Here is an 18,155-nt window from a genome sequence, read left to right as displayed (position 1 = left end):
TTGGGGAAATTCTTTTTGTAGAATGTATGAAAAGAGATTTCTGAGCCAATTGATGCTTATAGTGAAAAACTGAATATCCCACGATGAAAACTAGATACAAGCTACCAGTGAAAATGCTTTGTGATGAGTGGATTCATCTCACAGAATACAACCTGTGTTTTGATTCACCAGGTTGGAAAGCACTCTTTTTGTAGTGTATACAAAAAAGCATTTCTGAGCGCATTGATGCCTACAGTGAAAAATCAAATATGTCACCGTAAAAACAGAAAACAACTTATATGTGGAGATGTTTTGTTATGTGTGGATTCATCTCACCTAATGGTACCTGTTTTTTGGTTCAACAGGTTGGAAGCAGTCTTTTTGTAAAATCTACAACTGGAGAATTCTGAAACCTTTGATGACTATAGTGAAAAACTGAATATCCTGTGATAAAAACTAGAAGCAAGCTATGTATGAAAATGCATTGTGACGTGTGGATTCATCTCACAGAATGGAATCTGTGTTTTTATTCACCAGGTTGGAAACACTCTTTTTGTAGAATATATGAGGAGACATTTCTGAGTTAATTGAGGCCTATAGTGAAAAACCAAATATTTCATAATAAAAACTAGAAACAAGACAGCTGTGAAAATGCTTTGTGATTCATCTCACAGAATGGAAACTGTGTTTTATTTAGCAGGTTTGAAACTCTTTTTTTGCTAAATCTATGAATGAACATTTCTGAGACCATTAACGCCTATGGCAAAAAAACTAAATATCCTGCCTAAAAAACTAGAAACAAGCTATATTTGAAAATGCTTTGTGATGTGTGGATTCTTCTCACAGAATGGAACCTCTGTCTTGATTGACCAGGTTAGAAACACTCTTTTTGTAGAATCTATGAAGGGGCCTTTTTGAGCCCATGGATATTGAAAAACAGAATATCCCCTGATAAAAACTAGAAACAAGCTATCTGTAAAAATGTTATGTGATACATGGATTCATTTCATAGAATACGTCCTGTGTTTTAATTTACCAAGTTGGAAGCACTCTTTGCAAACTCTACCACCAGACATTTCTCAGCCCATTGATACCTATAGTGAAAAACTGAACATCTCATGATAAAACTAAAAACAAACTATCTGTGAAAACACCTTGTTGGGTGTAGATTCATCTCACAGAACATAACCTGTGTTTTGATTCACCACATTGGAAAATCTCTTTTTGTAGAATGTGTGACAGGACAACTCTGAGTCCGTGGATGCCTGTAGTGAAAAACCTAGTATCCCGAATAAAAACAAGAAAAAAAGCTTTATGAGAAAATGCTTTGTGATGTGTGAATTCATCTCACAGATTGGAAACTGTGTTTTGATTCACCAGTTTGGAAACACCATCTTTGTAGAATCTATGAAGGGACATTTCTGAGCCCCATTGGCACCTTTGTGAAAAACCTGATATTCTGCATAGAAACTAGAAACAAGCTATGTGAAAATTCTTTGTAATGTGTGGATTCATCTCACAGAATGGAACCTGTGTTTTTATTCACCAGGTTGGAAGCACTCTTTTTCTAGAATATACAAAGGAACAATTCTGAGCCCTTTGGTGACTATAGTAAAATAACAAATATTCCACCCTAAAAATTAGAAACAAGCTATCTGTTAAAATACTTTGTGATGTGTGAATTTACCTCACTGAATGGAACCTGTGTTTTGATAAACCCGGTTGAAAACATTCTTTTCATAGAGTATAAGAAGGGACATTTCTGAGTGCATTCACGCCTATAGTAAAAAACTGAATATCCCTTGATAAAAAACTAGAAACAAGCTATATGTGAAAATGCTTTGTGATGATTTGATTCATCTCACAGAATTGAACCTGTGTTATGATTCACTAGGTTGGAAACATTCTTTTTGTAGAATCTATGAAGGGATATTTCTGAGCCCATTGATACCTATGGTGAAAAATCAAATATCCTGTGATAAAAACTAGACACAAGCTATTTGTGAAACTGCTTTTGTGATGTGTGGATTTATCTCTCCTAATGGAAACTGTGTTTTAATAAATCAAGTGAAAACACTCTTTTTGTAGAATCTACGAATGAACATTTTTTAACATGTTGATGCCTATGGTAACAAAAAAATTATCCCATAATAAAAACTAGAAACAAGCTATCTGGGAAAATGTTTTGTGATATGTGGATTTGTCTCACAGAATGGAACCTGTGTTTTGATTCACCAGGTTGGAAACACTCTATTTGTAGAATATACGAAAGGACATTTCTGAGCCCATTGACCTCTATAGTAAAAAACTGAATATCTTACATAAAAACTAGAAACAAACAATACGAGAAAATACTTTCTGATATGTGGATTCATCTCACTGAATGGAACCTATATTTTGATTCACTAAGTTGGAAACACTCTTTTTGTGGATTATACAAAGGAATATTTCTGAGCCCATTGATGCTATAATGAAGAAAAGAATATCCCATGATAAAAGCCCAAAACAAGCTATTGTGAAAACGTTTTGTGATGTGTGGGTTCATCTAACAGAAAAGAACCTGTGTTTTGATTCATCAGGTTGGAAGCACTCTTTTTGTAGAATATACGATGGAACATTTCAGAGCCAATTTATGCCTAGAGTGAAAAACAGTATACTGTGATAAAAACTAGAAACAAACTTTGTGTGAAAATGCTTTGTGATGTCTGGATTCATCACCCAGAAGGAAACCTGTGTTTTGATTTAGATGGTTAGAAACTCTCATTTTGAACAATGTACGAATGAACATTTCTGGGCCCATTAACATCCTTAGTGAAAAACTCAGTATCTCATGCTAAAAACTAGAAACAAGCTATCTGTGAAAATGCCTTGTTGTGTGTGGATTCATCTCATAGAAAGTAACCTGTGTTTTGATTAACCACCTTGGAAAAAACTCATTTTGTAGAATGCACGAACAGACATTTCTGACGCCATTGAGCCTATAGAGAAAAACCATATATCCTACAAAAAAAAAAAAAAAAAAAGAAAAAAGAAAAAACTGGAAACAAGCTCTCTGTGAAAATCATTTGTGATGAGCGGATTCATCTCGCAGAATAGAACCTGTGTTTTGATTCACCAGGTTGGAAATACTCTTTTTGTAGAATATATGAAGGGACATTTATGAGTCCATTGAGGCCAACAGTGAAAACCCAAATAACCTGCAATAAAAACTAAAAACAAACTATCTGTGAAGATACTTTGTGATGTGTAGATTCATTTCAAAGAATGTAACACGAGTTTTGATTAACCACCTTGAAAAAATTCATTTTGTAAAATGTACGAACAGACATTTCTGAAGCCATTGAAATCAATAATAAAAAACCGAATATCCTGCAAAACAACAACAACAACAAAACTGGAAACAAGCTCTCTGTGAAAATCCTTTGTGATGAATGGATTCATCTCACAGAATAGAACCTGTGTTTTGATTCACCAGGTTGGAAATACTCTTTTTGTAGAATATACAAAGGGACATTTCTGAGCCCATTGAGGCCAACAGTGAAAACCCAAATAACCTGAAATAAAAACTACAAACAAGCTATCTGTGAAAATGCATTGTGATGTGTTTATTTATCTCAGAGAATGAAACTTGTGTTTTGATACAGCAGGTTGGAAACACTCTTTTTGTAGAATTTACGAAGAGATATTTCTGAGCTCATTGAGGCCTGTAGTGAAAATCTGAATAACTTTTGATAAAAATTAGAAACAAACTATTTGTGAAAATGCTTTGAGATGTATTGATTCATCTCCCAGAATGGAACTTGTGTTTTCATTCACCAGGTTAGAATCATTCTCTTTGTAGAATCTATGAAGGGACATTTCTGTGACCATTTTTGCTTATAGTGGAAAACCAAATATTTTGTAATTAAAATTAGAAACAAGCCATCTGTGGAAAAGCTTTGTGATGTGTTGATTCACCTCATATAATGGAATCTGTGTTTTGATTCACCAGATTGGAAACACTCTTTTTGTAGAAGTGATGAACTTTTTTTTTTTTCTTTTATGTCATTCATGTGTTCACTGGATTAGCACCTTTAACTTCCTTCAATAACTTTTCCTTCTTATTCACAATTTGGCTAACCAGTTGGTACAAGAAGCCTAGTTGTCAACCCCATCTTGTCTTTCAACTTGTTTTCTTCACTTTGCTTAATCATTTCTAGCTTTTGTTTTAAAATGAGAGATATGTGACTCTTTTTTTCACTCAAACACTTTAAGACCATTGTGTGGTTAATTTTTGCCCTAATTTCAAAGTTGTTGTATCTCAGGGAATAGGGAGGCCCAAGGAAGAGAGACAGGGGAACAGCCAATTGGCGAAGCAGTTGTAACACACACCACATCTATTGATTAAGTCAGTCATTTTATATGGGCACAATTTGTGATTCCCCAAAATAATTAAAATGGTAACATCAAAGGTCACTGATCATAGATTACCATATCAGATATAATAATGATGAAAAACTTGGAATATTGACAGAATTATCAAAATATGGCACAGAGACATGAGTGAGCACATACTGTTGGAAAATGATGTTGATAGACTTGCTTGACAAAGGGTTGCCACAATCCTTCAATTTGTAAAAAGCACAATATCAGCAAATTGTAATAAAATGAAGTGCATTAAAATGAGTTATGCCTGTATTTTTTAAATTTTGATCTCTTTACCTGATTTATCACACCAGCCATTATATAAAAATCTTGCCATTACAGTGAATGAGATATAATTTACTTTTGATTACTACTGTCATCTGAAAAAGACATGAAGACTTAAACAAAAAGAAATAATATCAGTTAGCAATTTATTAAGTTAAAAAATGAAAAAAATATTTAAAATGTACATGCGTAAAGGCATTTTGCAAAGCTAATACTAGATAAAATAGACTTCAGAAAAAAAACTTAGGAAGTGTCCTTATTCTACAAGGGAATACTCTTCCCTGTGTTTAAAAATTCTAAAAGGAATTTTGCGGTTTTAAGAGTTACATTAGTCTTGTTCTTCATAGGTTTTAGAATTTGGATGAATGAAGTAGGGCATTGATTCAACACTTGTGATGTTTAATTTTGTTTTACTGTTTAGAATCACAGTTTGCAAGACCATCCATTGAGATATTCTTCCTATAGTATATCTAAAAGGCTAAATGTTTCTTGTTGTGCTGAGTGAACTAATTTCCATTACTTTCTAGTGCCTTCCTGTTGTTAATCACCTGCAGACAACCACCTGTAGACAAGCAGCACTACATTTATGAATAAAATAGCTGTATATGTACTTTTCATTCTTCTCTCACAAAAAAAGTGTTTTGTTCCTGCTGTTCAATGCATTTTGAACATGTGTTAGTCTGTAAATTTAAAGAAAGGTTAAAAAGAAAATTAAACAAGATTCATCTGAAAGTATTGCAAGTTAGTACCATACACCTGGCACATAGTTTTTAAAGCAACATAATTCTATGGCAAGGAACTGCTTGATAAGGAACAAAACTAAAAAAAAAAAAAAAAAAAAAAAAAAGATGAGGAGAAGTCAGTGCATTGAAGATTAGATAAAATCTTGCAATGTGATATTGCAGGAAGAAATGGAGAGGTAATGAGATACGACAGAGCAAGGGAAAAACCAGATAGAATACGGAAGAAAAAATTCCTAAGTATGAGGTAGGTTAGAGTGCTAAATATCTTTCTAAGTAACAGTAGAAATTTCTGTGCCCTGAATAATTTCAAAGTAGACTAGAAAATTTGATTGAAAATATAACGTGGTGGCAAACGTTTAATGATCAAGGAGCAAGATGATGAAAGAAACACACACAAATTCAGAAAGTTGGATGATTCAGAACATGATAGTTTGAATTTACTGATTTCTTCTTATTAACAAAAACAATATTTATAATATTTTATATTTTTCAAATGCTTTTTTAAATTCTTAAAAACTTTAATCAACCAAAAATAATGTGATTTAATTTTTGTAAATAGGTTGGAAATCTGAGATTTACAGTTGAGACTGTAGCCTCCACTGACATCAGAATTACAGCTTGGTGAGAGCCTGAGCAGAGCAACCAGTTTAGCTGTACCCAGGCTCCTGATCCATGGAGATTGCGAGATAATAAATGCATGTTGTTTTAGGGTGCTAAGTTTGTGGTAATGCTACAGAGCAATGTAAAACTTAATGAAAGCATTAATGCTTAGTACAAGACAATACTATTTAGAAGATTTTAGAAAGACAGTTTAACTACTATAGTATTGAATTAAAATGACCAATGCCAGAAAACTCTACTTGCTCTCCTATCTGCTCACCTACTAGTAACTTAATAAACTAAGACAATTTCCAGAACACACCTTTCATTTCAATCTCTGGTTAAATTAGGGCTGGAACTTCTCCTCTTTTTCCAAAAATATTGATTTGACCTCTGGGAAAGACATTAATAAAATAACTGATAGGATTTTTTTCTTAAGAGTAATAATCGTAAGTAATTTAAGAGAATCTCAAATCTTACCTTTGTCCTAAGTTTTATGTAAATGTACTTTAAAATGCTCTGTTGACAAATGCCATATATGAAAAGTCCACAGTTAATATCATACAAAACAGTGAAAAATTAAAAGCTTTACCTCAAAAACAGGAACAAGAAAAAGATGTCCCCTCTTGTCACTTTTATTCAGCATAGTATTGGAAATCCTAGTCAAAGCAATTAGTCAACAAAAATAAAGAAAAGATATTTAAATAGAAAAGGAAGTAAAATTATCCCTGTTTGCAGATTATGTGATTTTATACAAAGAAAACCATTAAAAACTCCACCAATATACTGTTAGAACTAATAAACAAATATAGTAAACTTGTAGAATATTTGCATTTTCCTGATGGCTAGTAATGTTAAGCATCTTTTTTCATCTGTTTACTGGCCATTTGTTTATCCTCTTTGGAGAAATGTCTTTTAAGATCCTTTGTGGCCAGGTGCGGTGGCTCACACCTGTAATCCCAGCACTTTGGGAGGCAGAGGCAGGCAGATCACTAGGTCAGAAGTTCGAGACCAGCCTGGCCAACATGGCGAAACCCTGTTATTACTAAAAATACAAAAATTAGCTGGACGTGGTGGCACGCACCTGTAGTCCCAGCTACTCAGGAAACTGATGCAGGAGAACTGCTTGAAACCGGGAGGCAGAGGTTGCAGTGAGCTGAGATCACACCACTGCAATACAGCCTGAGCAACAGAGTGAGACTCTGTCTCACAACAAAGAAAAACAACAATAAAAAAAGATCCTTTCCACATTTTTCAATTGAGTTGTCTTTTTATTATTGAGTTGTAAGTGTTCTCTATATATGCTGGATACAATTCCATGATCAGACATGATTTGCAAGTTTTTTCTCCTATTCTGTGGGTCATCTTTTCACTTTCTTCATGGTTTGAAACTTTGAAGCACAAAGTTTTTTTTATTATTTTCTTTAATTGTTTGTGTCTTTGATGTCATATCTAGGAAACTATTGCCTAATCCAAGTTCACAAAGATTGATGCCTATATTATCTTTTAAGAGTTTCATGGTTTTATGTCTTTCATTTAGTTCTTAGAACCATTGTCAGTGAAATTTTTTGTATGATACGAAGTAGAAGTAAAAACTTGTTATTTTGCATGTTGATGTAATTTGTCCTAGTACCATTTTTTTAGTAAGTTTTTAATTTTAAAAAAATTACATTATATCATAGAGCTGTTCACAACAACAAAAAATTATCAACAGAGGAAATAGACAACCTATAGAATGAGAGGAAATATTTACAAATTGTGCATACGACAAAGGTCTAATATTTAGAATCTACATGAAACTTAATTCAACAAAAAAAAGCTAATAATCCCATTTAAAAGTAGGTAAAGGACATGAACAGACACTTCTCAGAAAAAGACATACAAGCTGCCTACAAATATGTGAAAAACAAGCTCAACATCACTAATCATCAGAGAATGCAAATCAAAACCACAATGAGATATCATCTCACCCCAGTCAGAATGGCTATTAATAAAAGTGAAAAAATAACAGATGTTGGCAAGGCTGCAGAGAAAGGAGAATGCATATACACGGTTGGAATAAATGTAAATTTATTTTAATATTAATTTATAAATGTAAAAATATATTATTTATAAATGTAAATTAATTCTGCCACTGTAGAAGGCAGTTTGGAGATTTTTCAAAGAATGGAAAATACAACTTTCAACCTAGAAATCCATTACTGGCTATATATCGTTCTTCCAAAAGGACACGTGCACTTGATGATCTCTGCACTATGCACAGTAGCAAAGACATGGAATCAACCTGGGTGCCCATCAATGGTGGACTGAGTAAAGAAAATGTGGTACATATGCACCATCGAATAGTATGCAACCACAAAAAACAAAACAAAATTATATCCTTTGCAGCAACATGGATGAAACTGGAGGCCATTATTCTATGTGAATTAATGCAGGAACAGCAAACCAAATACCACATTTTCTCGTTAATAAACAGCAGCTAAGCATTGGTGATATATAGACAGAAAGATGAGAACAATAGACACTGGGGATTCCTGGAGGGAAAGGGCATAAGGAGGGGCTGAAAAATCTACCTATTAGGTACCATGCTCATTAATTGGGTGATAGGATCATTTGTACCCTAAAACTCAACACAATGCAATGTACCCATGTAACAAATGTGCACATGTACTCACTGAATCTAATATAAAAGTTGAAATTTAAAAAAATAATTTTAAAAAAGCAAAATGATAAGATAAAGGAAAATAAAAATTTTTAAGAATTCATCAATGTATCTTAACAAAGAAAGCTTAATAGAACATTCATAAGCAAGCATGTGAAAATTGTGAGTCAGAAAGATGCGTTTTAATCCCAGTTTCAGTCACAGTCAAGCTTCTAGAAAAGCTTTATCCATTAAATCTTTTCCATTAAACAGCCCATCCAGTCCTCAATCTACTATAACATGGCTAATTGCCTTTCTGCATTTAAATTTTTTTATAATTGAAATTATCTGTGAATTCCTAATTGCCAAATCTAATGAATAATTTTCCTTGTTATATAGCCCACACTTTTTCAAATATTTTACCCTACCAACTACCCTAATTGAAATTTGTTCCTCCTTTGGCTTTTGTGACACCAATTATTCTAAACGTTTCTTGTAATTCTAGGGCCAGTCCTTGCTCTCATTTTTGGTTTCTTCTTCCTTTGTCTTATATTTAAATGTTAGTGTTATCCAGAGTTCTATCTCCATTTTCTCCTCCTCTCTTCTATATATTCCTCTTGGAAGATGATTTCCAATCTTTCCTTTAGTGGCTACTTGACCACTGATGATACCTAGTAACCTTCTGTGCTAACAGAGCAAAAGTTTACTTGAAATCCATTCATGGATGTTTCCCAACTGAACTCATGATCTCTTCCTCACCTACGATCGCTAGATCTCTTCATTTTACATTTAGTATAGAGTAAGGGCTATATATATCTACACACACATATACATACATATATATATATATATATATATATATAGTGTGTGTGAATGGAATCAACACTTTTAAAGGTGTTTGTTCAAATGGAAAGTGAATGATGATTTCCGTATTTCTTTCTATATCACAAATACTCCTTTCAGAATAATAAACAAGAACCTCATGGACTTCAACGATCACTTATATATTTACTCAAAATGAGCAGTTGTTTCTTCTCAAGGAATAGTTTCAAGAAAAATTATTAAAAGCAAATTTATTTTTCTTTTCGAGATGGAGTCTTACTCTTGTATCCCAGGCTGGAGTGCAATGGCGCAATATCGGCTCACTGCAACCTCTCCTCCTGGGTTCAAGTGATTCTCCTTCTTCAGCTTCCCGAGTAGCTAGGATTACAGGTATGTGTCACCATGTCCTGCTAATTTTGTATTTTCAGTAGAGATGGGGTTTCTCCATGTTGGTCAGGCTGGTCTTGAACTCCTGACCTCAGGTGATCTGCCCGCCTCGGCCTTCCAAAGTGCTGGGATTACAGGCATAAGCCACTGCACCTGGCCAAAATTTTTACTTTTATTTTTATTTTACTTTTATTTTATTTTACTTTTATTTCAGCTGTAATCTCCAGGAATACAGTGCCCTCAAATGATCACTTCATAATTGTGATAAGACTCTAATCAGGTGTACTAGGTAGTTATTGCCACAATACTGCTGCATAACACACCACCCAAAAAATACAATACTTTTTTTCTTAATCACCTATCATACATTGGTTGGAATAGAATTATTTTGTCTGTGTTTGGCTTGGTTTGGCTCCAAGCTGTGGTTTGGTTCAGATTTGCTTCACACATTAGTATTCCTTTTTGAACAAGAAGACTGACCAAAGCATGTTACTTTCATGGCAATTTGTAACCGTTGAGGTACTTTATAGAGTGCTGAGAATATAGAGAGAAAGATGAAAAATGGAATGTTTATGTTAGAAGCCCTTCACAATGGAAAATACACTTGCTCTGGACCATGAAGGATGGGAAAGTAAAATTAGCCAATCAGAAAATAATACCTAATTATTCATGATAAGGTATAATATTATTTCTATTAGTTTAAATAATTTATTATGTTAACTGAAGGAGGGTGCTTTAAGTTTTAACAGAAAAGGCATGTAAACCACAATCTTGACTTACAGAAATGACTATTATAAAATTTTTCAAGCAGGCAGGTGGATCCTTCTGGCACTGAGATAATTCATGTTAGAAAGCATGCAGCACTTCGAATTAAAGGACACTCAAAGGCACACTAGCTGCCTGGGGCCTGAATAAATCTTACTGGAGCATTTGGTTTATGCTTAATAATGTTTTATTAAGAATTTGAACAAATAATTGACTATAGTGCAATTTCACATAAAAATTCAAGTTTCTGGCAGTGTTGTGTCTGTATTCCAACATGAAAAGAATTGGCTAAAGCTGAGTGGTAGTTTCTTAACAGAATATAAAAGCCCTATATACTTCCTAAGTGACTGCAGATCTCACAAAGTTCTATTGCCTCCTTTTACTCTAAGGTAGATTGTCCGTTCTTTTTTTTCCATAGACCATGGATTTTTTTTTTTTTTTTTTTTTTTTTTTCTGGTAGAGGAGGAATAGTTTTCTCTCTTTTATCAAAAATGGACAAATGAAAGATATACAAAAAAGATCCATGTGCTTCAAGTAAAATGGAAGGAAGAATATTTGTGAGGACGAATTCTCTTTTTAAAAAAATTTTTAGGCCGGGCACGGTGGCTCAAGCCTGTAATCCCAGCACTTTGGGAGGCCGAGAATGGGTGGATCACGAGGTAAGGAGATCGAGATCATCCTGGCTAACATAGTGAAACCACGTCTCTACTTAAAAAAAAAAAAAAAAAAAAAAAAAAACACACACACACACACACACACACACAAAACTAGCCGGGCGAAGTAGTGGCGGGCGCCTGTAGTCCCAGCTACTTGGGAGGCTGAGGCAGGAGAATGGCGTAAACCCGGGAGGCGGAGCTTGCGGTGAGCTGAGATCCCGCCACTGCACTCCAGCCTGGGCGACAGAGCGAGACTCCGTTTCAACAACAACAACAAAAAAAATTAATTTTATTTTTTATTTTTACTATTATACTTTAAGTTCTAGGGTACATGCGCACAACGTGCCGGTTTGTTACATATGTATACATGTGCTGTGTTGGTGTGCTGAACCCATAAGCTCGTCATTTACATTAGGTATTTCTCCTAATGCTATCCCTTCCCTCCCCCAACCCCACGACTAATTCTCTTATTTTGCAAGTGAAATGTGGTGATGGTGTAAGGTTGTGATAGAGAGGAGGCATTATTATGAGGCTTTCCAAAAGTCATACCACCTTAGTTTTATGCTTTCTGCTCTTACTGCCACTGCTACTGCAGCAGATATCTCTCAATACATGTTATCACAATGCAGCATTAAATAGTTCCCAGAAATCAGTCACTCAAAACCGAGATTCTCAAATCCCAGTTCAAAAAATTGCATTATCCTCTTAGAGCCCACTTCCCTACTATAATCTGCATGTGTTGAATTTTTAGTCTATTCAAATATTCCGGGCAAGACTTTACTGACTGCCATCTTTTGTTATTTCTCTTCCCATGGCATCAATATCAGAAACATGGGAAATGTTGGTTTCTGAGGAAACATGTTTTATGTTGGACGTAATATTTAATATCCAAAAGAGTTGCATAGTCTTGGGAAGCATATGAAATAATGAAGTTCCCATTCAAATTTAAAAATCTTTAGGCTTTGACAGAAAATATAGTTATCTATCTCCAAAGACAATGAAATGCAAAACCTAATCAAGCTTTCAACCTGGGTAGGAACTATCAATATATAGAGTAGATGCAAATGAATCTACGGACACAGGTATAACATGATAATTTATAAATACAGTTGATAGCATGGATTTGAACTACCTGTATCCACTTATTTTCTTTTACCTCTGCCATCCCTGAGATAGCAAGACCAACTCCTCCGCTGCCTCCTCCTCTTCAGCTAGCTCAAACTGAAGACAAAAAGGATAATGAATTTTGTGAGAATTCACTTTCACTTAACAAATAGCAAATATATTTTCTTTCCCGTATGATTTTCTTAATAACACATTCCTTTCTGTAGCTTACCTTTATGTTAAGAATGCAGAATATAATACATATAATATACAAAATAAGCATTAATTGATTATTTATGTTATCCTTAAGGCTTCCAGTCAACAAAGGCTATTAGTAATTAAGTTTTGGGGGAGTTAAATGTTACATGTGGATTTTGGATTGCACGGGAAGTGGGGATCAGTGTCCCTAACTTCCACATTTTTCAAGGGTCAGGTGTATGGTAAATTTGTAAAGTTAGCCCTCTAAATTTAAGGATTGTCAAAAATATTTCTCAGTGGGGAGAGAAGGCATTTTTCAGTCTTAGAAAGATTTAGAATTGAATATACAAAATGTGAAAGACTCAAACTCATTAATATTATATTCTTTAGTAAAGAATGGGAAGCTGGGTGTGGTGGTGCGTTACTATAGTTCCAGCTACTCAGAAGGCTGAGGTGGGAGGATCACTTGAGCCCAGGAGATTGAGGCTGTAGTGCACTATGATTGTGACTGTGAAGAGCCATTGCATGCCAGTCTGGACAACATAGTGAGACCCTTTTTTAAAAAAAAGAAAAAAAAGAAATAGGAGCATACTTTCTGTTGGGCTCTGTAATGCTGAAGAGAATTGGCCAATTGAAATCATAAGGAGACATTCAATTTTTAAATTCCTGTGATTTAAAATCAAAGTATCTAATGTGTAACTATTTTTGGCTGACATTTTTTTTTGTTGAAATCTTACTTTTTTAAAGAATATGTAAAATAATACCAGTTTCACTTTATAAATTTAATTTATTAGAATTATAAGAAGTATTTAGTGCTCAGGAAATTCGTCAGAAAACTCGAAAACCTAAGAAAATAAATTATTAAATATTTAATTTAGTTTACATTGTTTAGATGTTTTTAATTGTGCTTGTATGTGCGATCAGAAATTATTGAAAAACTCTTAAAATAATTTGAGAATGTGTTAGACATATATTTAAAATAAGGCAAGTAACCTGAACTTATTAAAAGTGAACTAAATATTTATAATTATAAATTTAATTCATTGAATTTGTAAAAGATCAAAATAAACCTCTGAATATTTATTTCTATAAGGAAAAGCATCCTTGAGGTTATAAAACAAAAACAAAAAATTTTAAAAACCCAAGACAATCCCCTTCAGTATCAGAAATAAAACATATAGCCATCTGGGATTGAGTGAGGATTTGGCCATCGCTTTTCAAGACTCATAGGTTTTATATGTATGTTCTCAGAGTCATAATATTCCCTCAATAAACCAGTATTATTAATTAAAATTTGACAAGAAATATTACTGGCATATGAAAATGTTCTGTGAAGATTTAAATAAACTTCTAATATTATTAAAGTATTAATAGAATTTGATTTTGTATTTGAGTGCTTATTTTACACCAAGCCCTTAGAATCATTTATGTTACTTCATTCTGATAAGTCTTTGATCTTGGTTCAAATCAGTTCTCTGAACCAACTATTTCTGTGTGCTTGACATATATTAAACAAAAAAAAAGTATCAGTGTAACTGAAAAAAAAATAATTAATTTACTTGAAAGATTAGTCAATTTAAATTATTGATAGCTTTCAACAACAAATTAAAATTTGTTTGACATTTTCAGTGGATTTGGATTCTCTGTTGGTCTACTCATGGGGGTCCAGGTGATACTTTGTAGCTAATGGGATTCTAAGTTATTTTCGTTTATTTCTACATATTCTTATGCAGTTTTAAATTTTCTTGCTATGAGATTAACAGTGGAAAAACATAATTTATTATAGCATATTAATGAAAAAAGCATACTTTTTTTCCCACTGACTTCTCGATTATATATCATGAAACCATAAATTATGTGCCATGACATTTGTTAGGGCTTAAATATTTTAATTATTTGGAAGTATACCATCATTAAGGAAAGGAAGTAGCTTTGCTCCAAGCATACTCTCTGCTGTGTTATGTCTCAGCTTAGAAGACTGCAGACTAATTAGACACACACCATATGCCTCCTTATGGTTTCATTTACTTTATATTGGTTTCTATTCTTCAGTCAGAACTTGGTAGATGTGTTCTTTTGCAGTTAAACTTTTCCTTTTGAAAAAACTGGTTTTAATTACAAAATTTTAAAAGGGGAAGAATGAAACCTTACCTATCATGAAGTCATAAAAAATTGCAGCAGGTGGTCACAGCCGCATGGTGGTCAACCTCATGCAATGTGACTTTTGCCAAGGACTCTGAGTGCAATCCTGCTGAACGAGACTGCAATTCTTGTGTCAGCTCTGTCCTATAGTGCAAATCAATCACCAAGTACGCTATGAGCTCTTGTGGACATTTAAGATTCCAAAGCTTGAATTCCACGTACATTTACAGAAGAGGCAGGGAGAGCAGCCACTCTCCAGTTCTGTACTCAATCCCAGCATGCTATGCAATAATGACCTGTCAGGAAAGGAGATCGTGTATCCTCACACTGTGAAATATCCTGAGGGAATTTTTTGATGAATTTGAAAAAAGATTCAGCAGGGCTCTAGGCAAGAAATCATGCACACAATTTCAAAAGTGCATCACAGTCTTTTAAAAAAAATTCAGGGGGTATCATCACCTTGGTGTGCTTTCATGTGTCCTTTAAAAAAATTATAAAAATGAAAAGGATGACCTGAGTCTCCTGGCCACAAAGAATATCATCTCTTTTGTCAAAGTTTGTGGTATAAAGCCATTTATCTTTTTACCTTAGCAAGGTGTTCTTTGCTTTTTAAACATTCATTGATTTAGTTTTATTTTTATCCATTCATATAATAACATAGCCATTGAATGACTGGTGTTCATTAGTCATGGCACAGAATTTGTCAGAGTTAATTCAAAGGCTAAAACTAACGGCATTTCATTTCTAGGTAACCAGATGTTCCTCAATACACTAGAAAAAGAGTACTTACATTTTTTTCATATAAAGGTCAATGAAGAAGAACCTCTCCCAGGAAAATGCACAATTACCTATTAAAATAAAAACTTGCATGTAAATTTAGACAAGTCACAGATTTCTTGAAGCCTGGTGTTTCAGGTGGGGTAGAATGAGGAAGCTGACGGTAAGAGAGAGTTTAGAATGTGGAACATTTATTAGGGAGCAACAACTGTGGAAAGCAGGGCATGGAGGCAAGATTGGGCAGAGGACAGAACTATGATGCAGAGGGCAGAACTTTGTTGGCAGAACCAATAAAGCCTCAGGCCATCTCAATCTTATACGGCAATCATCTTCGGGAGCTAGAATGGCCCTCAGTGTTGTCCCAAGTTGGACCTCCCTCCACTGACCATTCATTGAGTGGGACACCCAGAAAGGGGTGTGATTTAGGTCACCCTGAAGCAGATGTAGTATCTGAAGGGGCTGATAGCCAAAGGCTGTTTACTGACAGCTTTCCCAGCAGCTGAGGCAACAAAGTCTTCTACAGATGGCAGGTGGATGACACATCACGGTGCTGACCACATCCAAGTTCTTAGAAACCTAGCCCTAAAATTGTCAGCTTTCTTTCTTTAATTTTATTCACAGAAGTAACTTTCTGATTTCATTTCTAAAATCTAATTTAAAGACCAATTAAGATAAATGATTTGATTAAAATATTTATGCCTCACTTGTACAATAATGTAATATAGGTGTGGTTTACTGAGTGAGTAGTTAATTTATATTTTGAACTCTCTTGCCTTTTTAGATACTTTAATTTTAACAATTACATGTTCATTTATTAAATTGTTTCAAGCAGATATTAAAATAACAGGAAAGTTGTTAAAATGCAGAAAGAGTTAACCCCACCACTACCAAACCTGGCGAATCCAAAAGGTAAATCTCTTTTGCCTTGGTTCCATTAGTGCAGCTAAATAACTGACAGGCATGAAGCAAAAATAGGAATAAACAGAAATAAAACAGATGAAACAGATGGCATCACTGCCCTCCTCATTATAAAAAAATTAAATGAAATAAAAACAAGATGAAAAATAATAGTAATATACTTTTCACTCAAAAATGTAACTGAGGTAATGAAAGTAATCTCCTAATTGCTAGAGATTTTCACCTTTTATCAGCTTAGGTTGTCACTGAAATATTTTTATGCCTAAATCTAAATTATGCAAGAGGGAGAGTACTATTTTCAGTATGCCATATTTAATTCTCTAAAATGAACTTGTTCAGTAAGGGCCTGAAGGGATGAATGATAGCCTGGCAGGTTTTCAATAAATAATGACAATTTATCAGTAAAGAGGTTTATTTTCATGAGATGAATACATAGATACAGGTGTAACTTTAATTTCCAGATCCCCAAGACAAAGCAGCAATGACAGAAATCATAAAATTTGGAGGTCAAGCTAGTATGGGTGGGAGCCATAGGGTATGGCAGCAGAGCAATGATACATTTTATTTTAGACATGTTGGGTTTTGAAATGATATGGCAAACCCAAGGAGAGATGTATGAAGTAGGAAGATTTCTAGGAAGATGCTAGAAAGAGGTTGGAGCTCAGGGGGAAAAGGTCAAGCTTGCTTGAGCAAAGGTGTCTGTTTTCATGAAGTTTGGCTCTCCAGAATGAGAAACATGTCTGGCACATTTCAGAAAGAAGGAGTTGAAGAGATTGGGTCACCACACTAGAGAGCAGGCAATGTGCTATGTTGGGAAAATTTATGTACTTTGGGGTCCAAAGAATTGTCCAGAGTTACAGGTCCATCACTTGTTGTTTGACCTTAAATAAATCTTTCAACTTCCCTGTTATTAAAAATGGGAATATAAAAACCTATTAATGATCCCTTAAAAGTGATTTGTATTGAACATGATAATAAATGTGAAACCATCTTATAAATGTAAAGGTTATATGAATTATTAGAATGAGGAATGTGTATGGACAGTGGTTTGAAATATTTAGCCTGGAGAGATAAGGACATTATTCCCTCACTTGATAGGCATCTGTTGTGTAAAGCACTAAATTAGTAACTGGATAGAGGAAGATAAATAAGATGTTTTGCTTTTCTCTCATGGCTCACACATGATTTCTTCTCTCTCATGGCTATCAAGAAAAACAGCACGTGAATGTGTGTCAAGTACAGCACATGGGAGAGTAAGCAAAAGTTGCTATAAGTTAATAAATGAATGAGAGAATGAGTGCACAAAGGAGAGACATATAATACAATCTCAAGATTCCAAGAAAGCCTTCTGGAAATAATCTGTGATGCAGGATAAGTAATTAGTCTGATGAACAAGGACCAATGGAAAGTAAGAAATTTCAAGGCCAGGGGGTGTCAAGAGTAAATGCTGAACATGAAATTCTTAAGGAGAATTGGCAAAAAGATAAGGCTGGGTTGAGGAAAGGGGAGGTCATGGTCAGATGACCTATGTCATGCTAAGTTGCTTGAATTTTTATAACGGTTATAAGAGGAGCACTAGGGTGATCAGAATTTTGTTTTATGTGGACTCTTCTGCCATTGGTGTGGAAGTTTGATTTGAGGGAAAGGAGATTGGAGTCAGGGAGGCAAGTGTGAAGACTACAGCAATAGACCAGCTGATAGATGACGGGGGCTTGAGTTAACTCAAACATTAAT

Source organism: Piliocolobus tephrosceles, chromosome 1, assembly GCF_002776525.5.
Source record: "Piliocolobus tephrosceles isolate RC106 chromosome 1, ASM277652v3, whole genome shotgun sequence".
NCBI classification, from domain to species: Eukaryota; Metazoa; Chordata; class Mammalia; order Primates; family Cercopithecidae; genus Piliocolobus; species Piliocolobus tephrosceles.
The sequence above is the reverse complement of the archived record's forward strand: the minus strand, read 5'-3'. Positions refer to the sequence as shown.